This window comes from Lepidochelys kempii, chromosome 8, assembly GCF_965140285.1.
Source record: "Lepidochelys kempii isolate rLepKem1 chromosome 8, rLepKem1.hap1, whole genome shotgun sequence".
NCBI lineage: Eukaryota > Metazoa > Chordata > Testudines > Cheloniidae > Lepidochelys > Lepidochelys kempii.
The window spans coordinates 81,137,090-81,159,080 of record NC_136387.1 but is presented as its reverse complement, the minus strand read 5'-3'; the positions used below and the strand labels follow the sequence as shown (position 1 = coordinate 81,159,080).

General features: G+C 40.6%; 1 long non-coding RNA gene across 4 annotated transcripts in view; it reads left to right on the top strand.

Moving 5' to 3' along the window:
* Positions 1–21,991, top strand: part of LOC140916573 (uncharacterized) — a 207,791-nt gene that overhangs the window by 98,883 nt on the left and 86,917 nt on the right. For all 4 annotated transcript variants that reach the window (XR_012160553.1, XR_012160551.1, XR_012160552.2 and 1 more), the window contains one exon: positions 3,277–3,348. This is a non-coding gene — a long non-coding RNA (uncharacterized LOC140916573). The remainder of the gene's footprint in view (positions 1–3,276; positions 3,349–21,991) is intronic.

Below are 21,991 nucleotides of genomic sequence, written 5' to 3'. Positions count from 1 at the left end.
ATTACAGAAAAAGGCTACTGCCCTTTTACCTAAATTTGAAATATTCCCAGGAGAAATACTGCCCTTGTGTTCAATACATTGTGTGCATCCTCCTCTAATGCAAAGCAGACAGTCTCTCTTCCTGCTTCTATTTTAAGAAGATGGACTTTAAGACTTGAAGTCACAGGGCTGGATTTTCCATTGCCTTCAACCTTTTATAGTCCTTCACCCCAGTGTAAAGTGGCTGTAAAATGTTACCATATCACAATGATAGTACTTTTACACCAGTGCAAAATGAGTGCAATGACCACCCATGGGTGCAGTACAATGTAAAATATGGCCCAAATTTTATAAGAAAAAAGGGCCAAAATTTCTAGAAAAAAGAAAAGGAGTACTTGTGGTGTCTTAGAGACTAACAAAAATTTGTTAGTCTCTAAGGTGCCACAAGTACTCCTTTTCTTTTTATGGTTACAGACTAACACAGCTGCTACTTTGAAACTTGTCAAAATTTTTAGGAGCATGAGGACAAGAAATCATTATATTCTCTTCCTTTGCTCAGAGACTCTCTTGCTGGTCACCTAAATAATTTTTTTAAAGCTACAATTTCCTAAGAAGAATCATTACAGCTTAATCTTTACCACTCTGGCAAGCTGCTGTGTGTCCACAGATGTGCAAACGTTCTCATTGGAAGCTTTCAGTGCAGTGATGCTATGAACTAGTTTTATCCTCCAGTGTTTGGATTTATGTGCCACATTGTAACTTTATTTTATCATATTATATGTTGTCTAAAACTGTAAAATTATATACAGAAATAAGTTGTATGCCTTCTAGAATCGTCAAAGGAAAATAATGTAAAATTTTTAACTTAATGTGGACGTGAATCCTTTACTCATCCTGTTCAAGATAAAGCTATATTAAAATGAGTACTTCCCATTCTTTATGGATATTTGGAAATATATATATATATTACTATATGTAATATGACTATTCCCTGAATGCACGTTCATGTTGTTTTCTAACCCTATATGCTTTGAGCAGTTAGCCTTTTAAATTAAATTCTAAGGAGAGTTCTGACAGCTGTTGAACCCCCAACCCCTGCCCTGTTTAATACAAAATGATCCTTTTTTTAAATAAGAGACCATTGCCAACCTGAGCCAGAGGGCAGCATTTACCACATTATTAGACTGCAACTTGCATTGCTGATGCATCTGAGCAGCAGTTCAACTCCTCTTTCACTGTACTATACTGATAAATGTAACAGACATTGAATCACCTCATGGTGCCTAATGCAGAATTGTTGTTAAGTAAATAAATGATGTTGTCATCAGGGTTCAGTTGTAAATAAAGTTGAATTCTAAGCTGAAAACATGCTTCTTCTGGGATTAAAATACACAGTTTTCACTTTCAAAAAACACAGTATAGCCCCAGCCTCATAGTAATATTACTTAGCACTGAGGATCTCAAAGCACTTCAGAGAGGGTGGTGTCTTTATCCCCATTTTATCCCTTTAGGAACCAATGCCTGGGAAGGTTAAGTCTCTTGCCCAAGGCAACCCAGTGATTCAGTGGCAGAACTGAGAAGAAAACCAGGTTTTCTGTCTCCTGGTCATGTCCTGTCCACGGCCTACACTTCCCCCTTATTAATACTTGGGTTGTGAACTGTAAAACCAGATTATTTAATAATTAAGAAAGAGGGTTAAATTACCTTTATATATCATTCAAGGAGAAGAAAATCAGATGTTAGATCGCCGCTTAGTGGAATGTTTTCTTGGCCAAGTTAGGCTGGATGGGAATTCTTGAGACCCGAGCTACTGCTAGTTCAGCAGCAGGGATCCATATAAAGTGAAATTAGGCCTTTTCTCCTAACCAAGGAATGACTGACATGGGAATAAAATGTTATGGGTTAAGTTAGCCACTGGGTCAGCCAACCAAACTTTTCCAAACTATCATGGCTGAACTTTTCTTTTATTTCCAGCTTGCCTTTTTCTACTCTTGAACTGTTTTTGATCAGATTGTAAATGTGTAAAACATGTCCTGGTTCTCAAACACACACGAACTGCTTAAAGAACAACAAATAATAGACACACAGGATCACAAATAAAATACACATTGCTAAAGGTGAATAAAAGTGAGTAAGAAATACTTGCCTGCTTCATTTAGCAGAGGGATGGTCTGGGTGTTCCCATCAGTCAAGGAAGCCAGGGATGAGGATGGAGAAAGACAGGGGGAAGCAGGGCCAGACAGGCGCACATAGTGAGATGGAGGGCAATGTTCTGTTCTTGTTTACACCCAGGGAATAGCTCTGTTGATTCCAGGACCAGATCCCCAGCTGGTGTAAACTGCACTGTTGGCTGCAATATTACTGTGTTGGCTTACATTAGTTAAAGATCCAGCACTCTTGACTTAAATGGAACGTCTTCAGATTTTGGCTAACATAACAGAGCAGGATTTGGCCAGAATTTAACAAGATGATGAGACAGTTTCTAATAACTTGTGAGCTAAGTCACTTTTGATTCATCTGCAGTTACCTTGGCCACCAGTTTGAGATGTAAGAGAAATGTGATGTGTATTTCAGAAAGAACAGAGGTATAACACCAGCCAGAGGTGGGAAACAAAAGGGTAAAGTTTTGCCCTAATATGTTGAGTGCCTGTTCCAGTCAGAGGAGCAAATGCCAACTCAAAAAAAAAAAGACATGAAAGAAAGCAATGGCTTGCAAATCAAAACAACCCTTTGCTTTTTCCACTGGATCTCTGCTTATGGAAGGAGCAGATGCTAGGGGAAGAGTTCAGACCTCCTCCTTCAAGCTCCAAAGGCAGCAGACTAACCTCCAGATGAAGAAAGAAATGCACTTGTAAAATGGTGGTGGCAGCTTTCCAGTGGTTAACCTGTATTGTCACAATCAATACAAGCAGGTGGCAATGATGGTTCTCTTCAAACTAATTACAGAAGATTGCAAATTGATTTTTTAATTAACCCCCTCCCTGAGTTAGGTGGGCTAGCAGCAGCTCTCCACCTGCTCTGTCACGCTGCTCAGCTCCTGAAATCATTCAGCCACCTTTTCCTTCCTTCCTTCCTTGTCTGCGAGATCCTTCTGGCTCTCCTCAAGCTTCACTAACCAAGAAGAAGAATCCCCCATGTCCTTCCCTCTGTCAGATACATATAGATCAAACTATTCACTGTGGCTAGGGATGTAATTGAACTTATCATGTTTATTTTAAATCCTGTTAATGTTTGTTTGCTGTTGCATTTTTAAACCAACTAATGGTTTTTTGTTTGTTCGTTTGTTTTTGTTTTCAGCTGTAGGTGGCAGAACTCAACTCTTGGGACATCTCCTCATCTGGTGCTGAGCGCTATGGAGTCTAAGCCTGGGTAAGTGATCCATAAAAGCTTCTAAGTAATATTATGGGGAACTTCATTTAAATCTCTTCCTCAACCCTGCTCCGTTATCCCTTCCTCAAAGCCTTTCTGGCCAAGGAGAGATGGTCATGGCTCCCTCTCAACTTCAATGCTATTTCTGGATTAGATGGAGCTCAATTAGGTCTTCTTTCTCCAACTCCCACCCCTATTCTTCAGTGTGGTCTTCCTGTCACCCCCTGAGGCTGCAGGCAAGCTCAGGACCCCAAGTTCCAATCCGTAGACAGCAGCATCACATGCAGCCACTTGAGCACTTCAAGGAGACAATATAAATCATTGTACTCTTCACAAAACAGCTGCAAGGGAAAAGAAAGTCACAGTGCCTTGCCAACTGAAGGGATTTGTGCCAGCCCCAGGTGGTGTGAAGCATAAGGCAACGGAGTGGGGTGACTGCTGACATTGCTTTAAGTGCACTAAGGATAGCAATTAAAAATTATGCTGCCTTTTGAGAGCGAGGCAAGTGTCATTTGGCACATAGAGTCAAGGGGCTGACAAGAGTGCCAGGTGAGTTTGAAAAGCTTTTCAGGGGTTGCTAGTAAACCCTTTCCCTGCTTCCATACTACTTGGATGATGATCGTACTGAGTTGAACAGTGTTCTTTATTTGCCAGAGTTTGCCCAACAAGTGAGCTTCTTGCTTATGTCTGTTCTGCATGTACCTATTTCTGCATCAGGGGATTACCTCAGTTGTTATGAAGGTCTGTTTTTTTGTTTGTTTGAAAGTCTCCCTTTACCATCTCTCCTAGTAGTCCTCTTTAATTACCTTATTTCTAATACTGTGGCTATATTTTTAGTAAGAAAAATAGTAGAACAGGAGCTTAAATCCATCTGTGTATGCAAGCATTTTACTGTGCATATTTCAATCTAATTCTTCCACTATTGCAATGCTCTTATTACACTGTTGCTTGTCAACAATTTCAGTCAGCTTGTGGTCTTTCATCTTTGACTCTGGGTACTTCTAGATTTTCTGCAACAAATTTATCTTTTGCATGTTTACTTCATTTGGGAAATCTGCATCCTTTAACAAAAATATTACCCTAAACATTTATCTCCATGAGAGCAAGGCAAGTAAATGTTACAGCTGAAGGGAGATTGGAAAATGCTATTTAATGCATTGGAAAATGCTATTTAAGGGAGGGACTAAACAGCTTGGGTGGTTGGGGCATTGTGTCTTCCATGTATAGGCCATTGGCTCAAATTTATATGAGTGCAGCGGTAATCCATCTGATGGAATGTAGCAGTGAAATGAAATAAGCTTGTGGGCAATCTCCAGGCCATAGCAGGTAGGTGTCAACCTAAAATATACAAATAGAAAAAAACATCACCACAATGAACTCCTCCTCAGCCACTAGAGGTTTAAGGACTGACTATACATGGAGACTGATCTTTTTTTATCTACAGGTGCCAAAGTCTCTAAAATGGAGAAAAAATACTCTAAATAATTAGGTTCTATGTTTAGAAAGAGAGAGTCTTCTTAACAAATTGCATTAATACTAGAAACATTAATGCACTGTGTACTGTTATGATTAATTGTTATTTTGGCAACCAAAAATGTGGAGGTGTCTCCCAAAATAGATAAAAGAAAGAGATGTCAAGCTAATTTTAGACATGATGTAAAAAAGACAATAAGGTAGAGGTTGGGGTCAGAAGGACTGAGAATGCAGGCTTCAGCTGAATTTGTAATGAGGTGGTTCACATTCTCCTTTCTAAATAAAGAACATGCAGACATATGACATGATGGTGAAGGGGAATGCTAGTTGTTCTCCAACTTTTTCATTCTGCAAAACAGAAAAAAAGATCTTCCCATGACTGCTTCTCCTCCCAGCTTCCGAGTCCCTCTTAATGTTCTTTATCTGTTCTGATGGTCCATGGAGAGCCCCTATCATACGCAATTATGCTTTGCTAGTAAAACAAGGAACAATACTATAATCCGATAGCATTGTCACTGAGATAAAGCATATGATAACTTATTATTTTAGTTGATCAGCAGGATGGCCTAATACCACAAGCTCCCCTCTGGTGGTTTTCATTCAGCTCATCTCCTGGTTCCTGAAAGACACAATGAATTAAAAACAACAAAGCATGGAAACTATTGCTATTCACCATGGTTTTAGAGTGAATATTGCAACCGTAACCTCAGCTGAGAAAAAGCATAGGAATTGGATACACCACATGTTATACCAGTGCCTTGCCTGGTTCCATACTGGAGGTTCCATATGGTGATTATTTAGAAAGAGGTATATCTACATAGTTTAATGAAATACATATCTGCCACCAAATTGAAAGGAGTCTTGGAATGCCTGCAGTTAATGCAAATCATCCCTGCGTTGGACACTGCTAAGTTATTATTATTGTTACATATTATTTGCATTATGGTAGCACCTAGAAGTCCCATCCAGGATCAGGAGCCCCTACGTACACATAGTAAGCTCTTCAGGGTATGGACTCTTCTTAGCTACATATTCTGGCCAAGGTTTACCATATGTCCAGGTGTTCCTGGACATTGCCTCATTTTTGAGCCTCTGTCCAGGTGGATTTTTCAAATAATAGACAATGTTCAGGATTTTTTTCGGACCAGATGGCTGCAGCTCAGAGAGAACACTGATTGGCTGCTTCCAGATTGGTCCCTCCTCTGCATTGGCAGCTGATTGGTCCATTGCCCTGCAGCCACAGCTGCCAGATTCCACCCACCCAGGCTGGGGAGTGGGTCCCACAGGGAGGTGCTGACTGATGGCTGTCGCTGTGTCCTGGGCTTGCGCCAGCTGCCTTGCCACCATGACAGGGAGCAACACTGCTTCCAACCCCTGCCACAGGTACCCCCTCCAGCTCCCACCCTTCCCCCCCCCCCCACACCATCCCCTGCAGGGTCCTCTTTTTGGGAACCTGAAATACGGCAACTCTATTCTGGCCAGACTTAGTCCCCTAGACTTTAACTGAAGAGCACCTTTTTGTTTGTTTGTTTATTTGTTTGTTTGTTCTTGCAGTGAACCACATTGTGCCAAAATGGCAGCTTTATCCCAATTATTTTCATGGGAGAAGGGGAAAAGTCCCAGAATCTCCTTCAGTCTTTTCCACCTTTTCGGTCTTTTCCATCTTCTTTCAAGTGAGACAGTTTATTCCAACAATACAGCACATAGTTATAATCAGAAAAAAAAATTCAGGAACAAATTGTAGACACTTCCAGCATAAACCACATAATGTGTTTGTTTATCAAGTGGTGTTGCCTCCATCCTAGGTGAAAGTGATTGGGGAAGCAAATATAGAGCTTCCCCAGTGTCTTATCCCTGTGTATGTGAGAACACACACCCTGGTACCTGGGGTTTATCATAGGCGAAGGTGGATAATTTTTGAGGGAGCCCCTTGTTAAAATATTCCCAGCATATTGCTGGATAATGGGGAGTTCAGGGAGAGGCTGTCCTGTTGTCAGGGCACTCTTTCCTGGAGGTGCTATGAAAGGAATAATATCAATTTCACAGGTAAGAAAGTATTTGGCCATCTCTTTCTGACACCCAATGCTGCACAAAGCAGGCCCATGCCCCCTTTCTGAGCCACACACAGGAGGCTATGAATGCCCGAAGGGAGACATTCAGACTGGGGCCCTGAATATTCATCAGCAGTGCAAAGGCTATCACAGGAGTGAGATCGCTCAGGGAACTCACTTCACACATTGTAGTGGCCTCTCTTGGCAGTGTTCACATTACCACTCCTCGCCCTTCCTGGAGTAAACCACATTGGCTGGGTTTCAGAGTAGCAGCCGTGTTAGCCTGTATCCGCAAAAAGAACGGGACGACTTGTGGCACCTTAGAGACTAGCCAATTTATTTGAGCCTAGCTTTCATGAGCTACAGCTCACTTCATCGGATGCATGCTGTGGAAAATACAGTGGGGGGTTGCCTCTCTGAAGGCTGTGAAGAGCAGCCTCCAGGAGCTGCCCTTCTGTGTGTGTGTGGGGGGGGGGGGGGGGGTGTCTCATTGCCCTTCTGCAACCTCTGAGCAGCGGCACAGGGACAGATGTAAATTGTACAGATGCAGCTGAAGAAGAGGAAGCTCTCCCAGCCGGTGAACGCAGCCTGTGAACAGGAGTGCTTCATTGCTAGCAAGGATACCTAGGCATTTGCACTTGAAAGGGACAATAAAGAGGTGTCAGAACAATCACGAAGCTGGAAGATTTAAAACTGCAGTGAAGAACATTTTGTGCCATGTGAAAAACGTTGCAGGCCAGAGGTCTGTGTTTTATTGAAGCCTGTTCTAATTCGCCTTGTTTTATGCTACTGAATAGTTCATTTGCCTTCAAAGCCCCAGGGGGTAAAGAGGGAGGGAAGCCAAAACTGTAATGACTAGTTAAAAAACTATTCAAGGTGTTCCTTTTTATTTTATTTTATTTTTATTTTTGCTTTTAAATAACATAATTGTTATGCAGTTGTTGGTTTTTAAAGCCAGTTCTGGGGGAATTCCACCATGAATTAGTGACTCAGGAATGAGCCGCTCCTGCTCCAGCCAAGCGCTGATGGACAGCAATGGGGTTATCAATATGCTCTCTGCTTGCCTTTAGGTCCAGGACAAAAGGTAATTAGGCCAGATCCTGGGCTGGTGTAAATCAGCGTAAATTTCATTGGAGTGACACACATTTACAGCAGGATCTGATCCATTAGTCCCCTGGTTTGATGTTTTGGCATAGTAGTTTGGAGGGGAACATTGGGAGGGGGGGAGAAAACCTAAAATGCCTATCTGTAAATCAGCAGTTAGTTACTGATTAACAAAGAATACCCGCCTCGCATTTAGCGTCCTGTTAAAAGCACAATAAGCTGTGATTGTGAGCATGATTATCCGCGAACGTTGTTACTTAACAGCTGCAAATGCGATAGCTATGTGTGTCTGGGAGAAACAAGGAAACAGAAGCATTGATAACTGTTGTGCCACAATACAACGCTAAAAAGCAAGTGTCCTAATCCTGCTGAATGAAAGTGAATACTCCTGAAAAGGAAAATATAACAATATAGCCCCGAAAAGGGAAAATAGAAACAGTGTTGGTGCATATCTGTACGGCAGGAAAAGATTTAAGAATGAGAGCTTCTGTGGGCTTCGGGGGAAGGATGGTCTTGTGAGTGAAGGACAAGAATGAGACTTACATGATCTGGTTTTTCATTCTGGCTCTGCCAGACTTCCTGTGTGGCCTTGAGCATGGCATTTATTAATATAATTTATTATTTGTATTTCAGTAGTATCTAGAGGCCATAAAGGAGGTTAGGTTCTCACTGGGTACTGTGCAAGCACCTAGGAAAAGATAGTTCATGACCCAGAGATTTTGCCGTCTAAAAAGACAGACAAAGAGCATCGGGGGAAAAAGAGGCACCAAGAGGTGAGGTGACTTTTTTAAGGTCACTCTGTAAGTTAGTGACAGGACCAGGTCTCTTGAGTCCCTGTTTAGTGCTGTATCTCCTGGACCATGCTGCCTGTCACATGGCCTCTGTGCCTCAGTTTCCCCATCTGCAAAAAGAGTGTTATAATACTTACCTTATAGGGCTGATTTGTGCCTTAATTAATCTCAGTAAAATGCTTTGAGATCCTGCCAATGGATGGTATACTAGAAGTTCAAAGTGAAAGTGGTTTTATTATATACTAGATTTGAACTGTGAACAGCTGTCTTTGATATCAGTATCTCTTAGTGAGGAGTATATTTCCCAAGGAAGCAAAGAAATAACACAACAAAGCATTTGTTTTGCTAGTTCTGGCTCTTTGTATATGTCATCGTGCAAGGCAAAAATACCATAAATGTTGTAATGTCACATACAATCGTGTCAAGCAGTAAACCCATATGAACTTGCAAACTCATGCACTAGCTCTATTTTGGAAAGGAAAAATCCTTGCTTTGAAGGAAACTGAATCAATCCCTAGTTCAAATTAAATTTGGAGTATCCTGTGAAGCTCCAATACGCAACTCCAATAACAATCAGCACTTAAGGTGCAGGCAAATAATGTTTCATTTAGAAGAAATTGAATGAGAATTACTGACAGAGAAAATTTTCAATGCTGTTTTGTCATTAAAGTCAAATTATGGCATTATTGTCTTAATAGTGTATGTCTCCATAACTATCTTCTCTCTCTCTCTCCCCCTCGCCCTCTCTGCCTCTCTTACTTTAATGCACAAAAAGCCCCGTGTGTGGTTGGTCTTGTGTCTTCATCTCATTAAAACCTTGCCATGCAAATGTATCATAAGTGTTGCCTGAAGACTTCTGTCTCATGCAAAATTTAGCTTAAATTCTACTGGCATCAAATACTTTGTTATGCACAAACCTTCTGTTTGGTTTGCTGACATTCCTTCTTAGCTGGCTTTCATGGTGATTCATTATCTTGTGATATAGATTTCCAAGTATCATCTTTGTATTGATTTTTATATCTTTAATAACCACTCCACAGAAGATGGCTCCACTTGGTGTCATTGATCGCATCAAAAATTCAGAGCTTACAGAAATACTAGAGGGCTAATTGGTAGCAGAACATTTCAGACTTAATCTTAATGCAGCCTTAATCTTCTGCACTAAACCTACCTGAAGATTTCCTCATTGAGGATAAAACACAAACTTTAGTGTGGAACTGGAAATGACATGGTGAGAACACACAAGGCCACAATAAACAGAAATGTAATCATAGACAAATCAGATAAACATTAAAATCAACCTTTTCCTTTTTTTTAAATTTTTTTTTGGTACCAGCCTTAAACCCCTGAATTGTCTACAGTCTTCATCCCCTCCCCCATATTATTGCAAGCTGTTGGATGGAAAGCGTACATGCAGTTGCACAGGCAGGGAATTAAATGTGTTTAGAGAGCATGCTGATGAATGTCCTCGTGACTTTAATACATATAAAGTGAAAATACTATTTCTACTTAATTTGTTCAGAAACCTGATTTAGAAGGCCATGCTTTTCAAAAAGTGACCACCAGCTTTGAGTGGCCTCCATATTTTGTTGCCCTACTTTAGACACCTAAGACCTGATTTTTTGAGGGTCTAACTTAAGATCTGCATTACTGACAACCAGGCCTGAGGTGCATTTGAATTTGAATCTTCTAAAAATGTGGGCCACAACTGTTGATTTGTGAATTCTTCGCTTCTGCCTCACATGTGTGCTGCTAAAACTTCTTTGATCATTGTTAATGACTGAGCTGAATGAAATGTGTGTCTGGGTTTTGTTGCTGATTTTTCATGGATGTGCACGTGATGTTTTCCACCAGATCATTGTGTAGGACTTTGCCCCAAGGAATGTTTTTGAGGTTTGTTAGGAAACTTCAAGGGGACTGAAAATAAATTGTATTGAGATACTAGAGTGATGGCTGGTTTGGAAAGTCCAATGGTAGACAAAGAGCATGTAGCAAGAGAAGCATGTGAAATCCTGGAAAGCCACTTTCACAAGAAAATTTGCACTTGCAATATTTTTTAAAGCTGCCCGAGGAGAAGGAAGTCCTTCCCAAAAGGCACATGGTCTAGCAAGATTGTCTGATCACTACTATGGCTACAGATGATCACCGCCTAAAGATCTCCCCTTGTAGAGAAGGCTGAAGGTTAGCTGCCTCTCTCCACCCAATTCTTGAAGAGCCCCATTTCTGGGGTTGGGAATCTGCCTCTGGGGTTGGGAAATGTGCATTATTCTCTAGCCTGGTCTGCATTAAAAAGTTTTTGCTGGAATAGCTATGCTGGCTAGGAGTGTGAAAAAAATCACACCCTTTTAGCTGACATAGCTATGTCAGCAAAAAACAAAACAAAACATGCCAGCAAAGGCTCTGCAGTGTAGACATGGCATCTGTCTCTGCCTAAGCCCCATAGAAATCCCAGTGCAGAGTTCTACTCTCCTTTTATTAAGTTTACATTGTCTTTTTCAGGATGATAAGAAGTTGTCCACGTTACCTAACTCTTCTGGCAGAGGAATCTTCAAGTATTCTTGTATTTAGGATTTTCTACAGTGCTCATCATATTAACAGATTCATTCCCACAATACTCCTGGGAGGCAGGCAAATATTATCACCCCTATTTATTTTTATGTGGACACTGAGGCACAGAGGAGTAAAGGGCCAGATTGTTAACTCCTGGTTCACACTGTGAGCAGTTACTCACAGGAATTATCTCTGGCTCTACAGACTATCCCTGAGAATAACTGCTCACCAGAGTGAATAATGGATTCACAATTTGGCCCTAGGTATCATACCCAAGGAAAAATAGAAATTCTGTGGGTGAGCCAGGAATGGAGTCAAAATCTCCTGAATCCCAGCCTTGTGTCTACTCAGAGCCCACCCTTTTTCTCAGTTTAGAACTGGATTCCTTATAAAGAACTCACTGAGGCATTCCATGATTTTTGCCATAGAGATAAGGCATGAGTCAGGTGTGCAGTATATGCCCAGTTCATAAACAAACCTGGAAGGTGCATACAGCTGGGTGGCAGTATCTGGACAGGATTTAGATGCACGTATACTTGCACCTGGAAATTAAATGTAAGCATAGGAAACCCCCTCCTGCTTGCCCCCATCAGCAACCTACTAGGGGACACTGAAAAGAAGTGCCAGAGCAAACACCACCCAGATGTCTCTTGAATCTCCCACTTTCCTTCAGCATAAAATCTTCCATTATTTTCCTTTAGCAATTTTGTTGTTTTTTAAGTGAGGGGAAGGGGAAAACAATGAAAATAGAACAAAACAGTATTTGCAGAGCAAAGCAAACAACTTCCCCTGACCCCTGCATAGTTCAAGCTCAAGAGATCACCTATTTTTTGTTCTACAGAAATGATTTTTAGTCTAATACCGTTATTTTGTTTCAGCATATATCATTTAAAAAACCACCAAGAACTTGCATCTTAGTTAAATGACTGTGGAAAAGGAAGGATTTTTTGGGTATAATTTACAGATTAGCAAGCATGATCCTTCAGAAATATCTCCCAGTCTTGTAAACTAGCCAGTGTTCTAAGTGCCATAACGTATAGCTCCGATTCAAGTGGGGCCCAGTTGTGCCGCAGGATACAAGAGTAATTCCCATTGATTTCAGTAGGAATTTCACGCATCCTGCAGCCGGAGAGTAGGACTCTTGAGTTTTAATGAACAGCAAATAGTCATGTAAAATCCAGGGGCCCTCTTCTTTCCCTGCAGGATATGTTGAAGTCAGTGGGTTACTTGTGTATCCTGTGGTGGGAGAATTGAGCCCCCACAAGGTAAAGCTGCCCAATCATTGTTTGCTTTCCTTTTTATTATTTATTTATTCATTCATTCATTCCCAGAGTGGTTTGAAGTCCTTCTGTTATCTGTGTGTGTGTCTCTCATAAATATCTACAGACTTTCCCCTTTTATTTCACTTGGCTCTGTTCCCATCCCCTCAAGAGTGAGCAACAGGTAGGTAGGTAGCCAATAGAAGGGATTTCATGGGGAGGAAAAAAGGACTAATGGAATGAGAAGTTTATAAGAAAAGTTTACAGTTTATAAAAAAGTACTTGGTAAAGAATAAGGTGGCTCTGCCCCTCCAGAGATGCTCACTGCTCACGTGGGGGTACTTCAATGCAAATACCCAGCATTGATGCTACGGATCTAATTTGATCTCAGTACAGGGAATTATAAATTGACAAATATGCATCAAATTTGCATGCAATGTGCTTTAAGAAATTTTCTAATGACTTGAATTTTAAAGCTGAGTTCCCACTTCACATGGAAGATACCACCCAATACAAAATTAAATCGCTTTAACAAGCATGTTGTAAAGTTGGATAAAAGAATTGCCTTTTTTCCCTCCCTCCTGCTTTCTCCTTGGTAGTTGGAAAGCAGAAAAGAATCTAAGAAATCTGGGCAGTCTATCAGTTTGCTATGGTTCATTTTAGCTAATCCAGACATCCAGCACAGCAGGAGGAAAACTGCTGTATCTAGTGAAACAAGAGCATGAATAATTAAAACTCTGTTATTAATGAACTTCCAGTCGTTATGTAAATGAAACTGATTTCAAGTCTAATTTGTCAACCTGAATTCTTTTTCTGTTCTCCCTTTGTCTAGGACAAGAACTCATCATAATGGACTTGATAATAAAACACTGGCAGACATGCTGTGTGCAGTGCCCATCTGAGTTAGAGCTTTTAGCATGGTTAATTGATACAGTTACTGCAGGATAAGTCTATAAGGCATTTTGTATGGCTTTACATTTTACAAGAACCTCTTTTCTTTTGACAGTGCCAGCCATTCTTTGCACATTCCTCATTACCGTTTACCTTTACACAAGGGGTGGCTTGTAATTACTGGCTGGTAAATAGTTTCTTTTGCAATCTGAATGTTGTTCAAAGACAGCAGAGTTCAAAAAGGTCCACAGGAAGGGAAGTGTGTAGCTATCTAACAATGACAAATAGCCACCAGGAGAAAAAAACTTGTCAAAGCACAAGGCCACTAAGCAGGGGTTGCTCAGCACATTGTCTTCCATCAAGTGTCAATCATTGCGCCACCTAGTACATTCTCCTTGAGATAAATACCCAGCACGGTTGTTATGCGGGGGCAGCTATTCTACAATTAAGGTTGAAGCTAGTTTCCTATTTTAAGCCTAATTTTCAGTGTCCTCAGAAACAAATACATTTCTTTGAACATGCCGTGTCTTACCCCAGCATAGAATATTTTCAGGAAAGCGGAGGTTGGGGTGGCGGGGGAAACCCAGAAAATTATGGTGTTTAAGAAATTTCCCTCTCTATGACTTTTTTTTGAAAACTTTCCTAACTTTTTTTGTCTCATTCTATCTTCAAAATGTCTTGGTCTACAAAGCCCAGAATTATTTTGCTTTGTTGCCCGTGCTAAGGTGAAGTGCTTTGAGGAGCAAAATGAGTGTTTGGATGGTACAATGACAAAGAGATTGCACTGCGGTGTGCATGTGTGTTCCCTATGTTAAGTTAGTCAGCGAATGGGTTAGCTAGGGGATAATTAGAGCAGGGCTGTGAAGAGAAGTAGTAAAAGAGGAAGCCCAAACTTTCACTTCTAGACCATGGAAGAAACCCCATAAGCAGCCTCCTGGGCACAGGCCCAGGACTGGTATTAAGGAAGGATTGGGAAACTGGCCATCTTGCTCACAAGAAACTTTGTGAATTAAGAACTGTTTGTTTTATCCTCCAGCTGAAGCAGCTCATCCTTTGTTTGCCTTTTGCTCTTTTTTGTGCCAGGCTAAAAAAAAAACCAACTTTGGTTCTGACTCCCACTGTATTGCATGTGGGTGAAGAAATGCTCTGTGCAGAAGTGTGTGTGTGTTTGTGTGTGTGTGTGTGAGTGCCCTGAAGTGGCAGGATGTAATATCTTGTTTCTTTGTTTGTTTCCTTGTGCTTTTTCCTGGCCACGGCTTTACAGAGCTCAGTTTCTTCACATGTCTACAGGATAACTTTAAAAATGTTATTACGGTAAACTGACCTGCTGCTGACGTCCCAAGATGTGCTACTGCTATTGATGAGCTGAGCTAGAGGCGGGAGGGCATGGATGTTGGGTGGGAGGCCAGAGTACATAGGATGAGGTAAGGGGTATAAAAAGGAGGCAGAGGACTAGGTGAAAGGCGGATGGAGAAGGGGCATGCTCTTCAGTCTGATAATCAGAAATGTAGGGCTGAAAGGGACCTGAAGAGGTCCGCAAGCCCAGCCCCTTTTGTTGAGACAGGACCAAGTAAATCTAGGCCACCCCTGGCAGGTGTTTGTCCAACCTGGTCTTAAAACTTCCAGTGACGGAGATTCCACAACTTCTCTTGGAAGCCTATTCCAGAGCTTAACTGCCCTGATAGTTAGAAAGTTTTTCTGAATATCCTAACCTAAATCTCCCTTGCTGCAGATTAAGCCTACATTCAGTAGACACAGAGAACAATTGGTCACCCTCCTCTTTATACCAGCCCTTAACATATTTGAAGACTGTTATCAGGTCCCCTTTCAGTCCTCTTTTTTCAAAACTACTCATGTCAAGTTTTTTTTTAATCTTTCCTTGTAGGTCAGGTTTTCTAAATCTTTCATCATTTTTGTTGCTGTCTTCTGGACTCTCTCCAATTTTGCCCACATCTTTCCTAAAGTGCTGAAGCTTCACTAATGCCATGTAGAATGGGACAGTTATTTCCTGTGTCTTCCATACAATGCTCCTGTTAATACACCCCAGAATTTTTTTAGCCTTTTTTGCAACTGCATCGTATTGTTGACAGACATTCAATTTGTGATCCACTATAAACCCTAGATCCTATTGCGCAGTACTACTACCTAGCCAGTTATTCCCCATTTTGTAGTTGTACATTTGATTTTTCCTTCCTAAGTATAGTACTTTGTACTTTATTGAATTTCATCTTGTTGATTTCTGACTGATTCTCCAATTTTGTCAAGGTTGTTTTGAATTCTAATCCTGTCCTCCAAAGTGCTTGCCACCCGTCCCAACCTGGTGTCATCTGCATATTTTATTAGCATATTCTCCATTCGTTTATCCAGCTCATTAATGAAAATGTTAAATAGTACTAGACCCAGGACTGACCCCTGTGGGATCCCATTAGATACACCCTCCCAGTTTGACAGCAAACCATTGATAACTACCCTGTGAATATGGTCTTTCAACCACTTGTACACTCACCTTGTAGTAATTTCATCTAGACCACGTTTCCCTAGTTTGCTAATAAGATTGTCATCTGGGATTGTAACAAAAGCTTTACTGAAATCAAGATAATGGAGGGCTCTGGAACAGTCAGGAGTTGGGCAAACTTGGAAGTGGCAGGAGACTGGTAAGGCAGAGGACCAAGGGACACAGAGGTGTGGAAGGGGGACACCAGGAATTGGGACCAAGTGAGGCAGGTAGAGGAAGGGAGTAGGGAATGTGTGAAGCGATGATTCAGGTGATAGTGGGAGTTGTGGAGTGGCATAGAGAGAGAGAGAAAGTCCTTTCTCCTCCATCTAGTTGGTCTGCAGTGAGTAACTGCACAGTACGTGGCAATGGGAACTGGCCCCTTACTCTTCATTTCCAGACTTTTTAGAGGATATTCTTAAAGGTGTGGATTTTTGCAAAGAAATGTAGTATTGTGTTTTGGCTTTTAGCAGGACTCCATTGAAACATACTTTCAACTTTAACTGTTTTTAAACAAAGTTGTCATTTGAAAAGTTATAATTGTATAGGCCTAAGTCATCTTACCTGAACTTGAAGCATGGAGGGGTTTGAAATATAACTGCCAGCCATAAATGACAGCTGTCACATTAATGTGAACTCTGTATAGTCTGGTCTCCACAGTATTTGGGCTGGGGACGCAGGGGTGAAATTATATGTCTGGGCAAATTTTGGAACCAGGTGAGTTACTAAAGATGGCATCATCCTAGTGAGAACATAAATTTGGGTTAACAAAACTGGGGGATGTCTGGAGCAGATCTCAGCAATCCAGAGCGTGTAGATGGTCCTGTCTTCTGTCATCCTGTTAGTCCGAACTAGCACATACGTCCAATTTTGCTTTTGATAACTGGAAAATGTCACCATGGTAGCTGTATTATTCCTTTTACTTCCCTATGCGCAGGTATAAGGGATGTCTAGGGAATACTGTGCAGATGCTATCAAAGACCAGAGAAGTTTTAAAGGGTGAGTCTCACAGAAGCACCCTGAGCTGAGAACTAGTTCATTCTTTGATCACTATGCCAAAGAACTTGACTGCTCAGGGCATCAGTTAATTCTCTGTGGGAATTCCCTTGGCTTGGAACTATCTATTAGATACATTCTGGTGGACTTCTTTTAGTGGCTGTCTTTGATTCTGCTAGCCTGGCCCAGAATAAATTAAATACTTATGAGAACATTTGAAAGCTTGACTAGTGTAAATATAATATAAAAATTAACTCCGTTCTAAGACCAAGGTTGAAAAAGGGAGGCGGGGGGAAGAGGATATGGGCAGGAAAAAAATGCTTGTGTTTTTGGAAGACAAGTTCTGTGTTATTTTAGAGCAGGTGTTTATAGAATAGTTCATTGTAATTCAGTATGGTTCATTGTCATTTAAGGTAGATAATATCCCGTTTATATTGTCCTGAATAATGACAGTATAACACAGAGCTGTAGGAAAGATTTGCAGATTTCCTTTGGGTCAGTAACTGTTGGTATAGTCATATTTGGGTAGTGTATAGTTGTTGTTTTTCACCCTCCCTCTACACCCAGCTACTAAAGGGACTTTGTTTTAGCAGTTTTTACAGTTTAGGAAAGTTATCTTTTTGTCACAGTTAAAATAAATACACAGAGGTGGCTAGGTGGCACTGTGGATTAACGTACTTGAGGATTAATGTGCCTGGGGGCTTGTATCATAAGCAAGGCAAATCTCAAACTGAAGTTTTCCCTCTTCCTGAATCACCACATATATAGTTTGGTGTAAGCTGCACCAAATTCTCTGGATCAATTCAGAGGCTTGGAATAGTGAGAGGGCTGTAGGTCGGGACTGAGGTACTCTGATGAAGCTGTGTTTTTGAAGCTTGCACGCCACCCTTGAAATGTGCTTTGCCGTACTCTGTTTCCTCTTTCTATCAAAAGCATTGCAAGCCTGATCCCGTGAGGAGCCCTCAATTGCCTTGAAAGCAGGAAGCACTCAACATCTTGCCTCTTAGAGGTAGGTCTCTAAACCCTTCTGCAACCTAACCACTGCAGACAACCAGGGACCTATGGTACAAAGCTGTAGACAAAAAGACGCTCATTGTGAATGGTTGACTATGTGCAAATGTTACAGTTCTTGTAAGGGTGCTCCTACCACACTACTTATGGGGTAGGCCTTGCTCAGATAGCAATCTCTGACTGTAGTGATATCTAACCAAATCCAGATGAACTCATAAAACTAAGTTAACTAAGCAGAAATTTCAGCCAATTAAAATGTTGCTGCCCCTTTGAAAAATAGAAAGTAAAATCCACATAACCGATAGAAATCAATTATTGCACATTCTCAACATCCTCTCATCAACTCCAGAGGTAATAACCACTATAGGGATTTCTAAAAGGTAATTATTGTAAATTCCTTAATTATAGTATATTAAGATCAAACGCTCCTAAACATTTAGGTGACGTAATAGGAAAACACAGAGTCTCTGTTTATAGTTTAAGCGCAAACAGCAGAGCCTGCTTTAAGGCTTTAAAGAAGTGCTTTGAGGGTACAATGGTTTGGGCATGAAGACTCCTGAATTAGCTACCTTTCCTTTGTAATATTACACAGTTTCTGTGACCGGAGGCGACAGTGCTTTATGGTGCATGATATGTACTCCTCATCACCGCGACTGCTCTGTAGTAAGCTTAACTGTTGTAGAGCAAAGGCACTGCTGCGATGTGGAGTATTAACTGTGAAATATTCTTTCCTGGATACAATTAGTCACATGTAAAGAACCAACTTTGAAAATAACTTATGTGCCTATTAAAATAAAAAAAATCGCGCAAGAACCAGTTCAGAATTTAGGAGTAGGAACATCCGACTAACTCTACTTTTCTTAAAGTGAAAATAAATGCTGCTGCTTCTGCTGAAAGCCAAGAATCCTTGTCACAGCCAAGAGATTTCACAGCAGTTCAGCTGGAGCCTAGCTAATGAATATAAGTTACCTTGGTGGGGTTTAGCTGACATTGAAATTAAAGTCTGAAACCATTGGATGCAAGCAGAGCTAGACTGAAGCAAAATGAACTTAATAAACTCCATTGTGCAGTTAGATCCTGCGTGAGATTTCCCTCCCATCCATGACAAATTGGTATTATTTTTTCAGTGACTGGTACTTTTGTGTGTTAGACTTGGATTTCTGGGAGTGATTAGCACTTTTCATCAGTGACTGACAGGTTTTAACAGCAACGAGACAATCGGAAGAATTATTAGGAACTCAAATGCAGGTTTGTGTTTGCACGCTTTAGGATTGATTCAAATAGAAGTGAAATCTACATTTGTGGGCAGAAATCAGTCCTCATTGTATTTACTTTTATAAAATAAAAATTAGGGATGGAAAATATTTAAAGATAAAGTGGAAGAGAGAGGGTAATGAAAAGTAAAGGCATATAATAGATTGAGCAAGGATTCCTCCTAATATCTCAAAAATTTCTGAGGGAATTCTCCTCTCTCTTCCTTGCGTGATAATTCTGAAAATCTATGACAAATAGAATATAAAGCTGAAATGCTGATATCAATTTTTCAGGATTTGTAGATTTTTTGTTTTATTTTTTCAAGCTGAGTAAATCACACAGATGTAAAGTGGCAAAAACAGTATTGTTTTTGTAAAGAAACACATATATTGGTGCTATCATGAGGCATAAGGAACTGTCTCCATTACATCCAAGCAAGATTCCTTAGGGAAATAATTACAGTGAATGATTCAAGCAGTGACCAGAAATTGATGATAACTGGCCATAAATAATTAGGGAAGAATGCCTTGTCAGTGGTGTAAATTATGTAAATATAGCAACTATGTCCCTTGATGCCGATGCTTCGAGTTCCTTATAAGTGATTTTATTTTAAATTCAGATTATGAATTTAGCATACTATACCTGACAATTTAATCCTGTTTGGCATCAAAGATACCAAGATAATACAGAATTATACAAGCCTAATCAAAGAGGGAAAAATCAGATAACGTCATTATTCTGGAGAGTTGCTTTAATGAGAGTTGACGTTTTCAAAAGAGCATGGATTTTTTTTTTTCCAAGAGAACAATTAATCTGAACTGTGTTTCAGAAGCAAAAGGCAAACAGAATGAAACATGTTACTTTGAGTAAAATTACAAATGTGCAGGAAAGCATATTTCATATTTTATAAGGTGTTAATATTTAAAGTACAATATCATAAATCTTTACATGATACAATTATGGGATCAGCTCCTTATGCATATCTTGTGTGCTCATCAGAGCTAGGGCCGCATTTTTGAATATGTTGTGAATCTTTTATGCCAAGTTTTCATCAACTTAGCATTTTCCCCTTTTCCATTGACATGCACCAAGGTCTGTAAGTCATACGTTTAGGATTTTAATACACTCAAATTGTAACAGAAAACCAATGCATCACAATAACTAACACACGCTGTCACAGAGCCCAAGTGGGTTCCTGTCTGGAAGACGAGTAGAAAATCATGTGATTGGCCAGTCTCAAATTCTTTGGAGCCTTAGAGCACGAGAGGAGAAAGACACTGGACAAGAGAATGTTGTTACCTGTAAATTGTCCATTTTTATAGGAATTATTTAGATATTCAGAGCTACTCATGAATTACTAACCTGTTAGTGTAACTTGGTCTCTACTACATAATATCGGGAGAACCACATGTTGCATATTGGATGCAAACAGCTTTTAAATAGAAAATGGGTTTTGGTATTTTATTTACGAGACAGATATATCTGTCACCAAGCCATCGAGCTGCTAGATGTCAATGCAGTGTATTTATCTGACCGTTCTTAAAAGTCCTTTTAAACACAGGTTTCAGAGTAGCAGCCGTGTTAGTCTGTATCCGCAAAAAGAAAAGGAGGACTTGTGGCACCTTAGAGACTAACAAATTTATTTGAGCATAAGCTTTCGTGAGCTACAGCTCACTTCAGCATCCGATGAAGTGAGCTGTAGCCCACGAAAGCTTATGCTCAAATAAGTTTGTTAGTCTCTAAGGTGCCACAAGTCCTCCTTTTCTTTTAAACACAGTTCTTTAATAATATCTTGATTATCAGTATTTTGTCCTAAGCTACCCAATTCCATTCTATATAGGTCCTTATGCTCATTACCATGGTATCTGAATGCCTGAAGAACATTGCATACTATGTATAATAAAAAGCTCTATTCACCACTGACGTGCACGCCTTTCTGCAGTTCAGTGACGCTACTGTTTAACAGTAATGCTACAGAACAGTAGCAGTACTGGGCCTGGTTTAATACCTTCAAAAGAACCGGAAGGATATTAATCTCTGTTGTGCAATAAGGCCTCCGGTGAGGTCTCCCCCTCATCCTTACGCAGTGAGTACTGCAGTTTTCAGTAACTGATGCATTAGTGTGAGTGGAAGATTTGGTGAGTGATTAGCATTTTTCATCATATATTAGGAGCAAGTAACTTGGCCTGTGGTATGACATACATTAAGGGTGACGTTCACTCTGGTACAGTCAGAGCTACCCCTTGAGCGCCTCATCTGGGGTTCTGCTGGAGCAGTCAGGCGAGGTCTCTGCAGCCCTCAGTGTGCTGTCAGAGATCTAGATGCCAGCCTTAGAAAGGTTGAGGCAGAGGTTAGCATGGTGCCAGTCCACAGAGCTCATATTTATGCTCCAACCCACTACACAAGTTTGCAGAGTTGGTACAGACCTGTGCCCTGGCCCTGTGTTGGAGAATGATTTCAACTCCCCATTCTGGTTCCAGACTTTTCCTGCATAAATTTGTATCACCCTGGTTTTATGACCTCAAATCAGCAAAGTCCTTAAGTACATGCTTAACTTTAAGCATGTGTGTTTATGCCATTAAAGTCAACAATACATGCTTAAATGCTTTGCTAATTCAGGGCCTATACACCTGCAGTGAATTTCACCCACAGCATTTGCACTATTCAGTGAATAGTGATAGCAGAAGTTAAGGATGAACAGATGAGGTGGAAGGGGATCAAGAGGACAAGCCCTTTGTTAAAATTCTCCAATTACCCTACCCTTCTGGT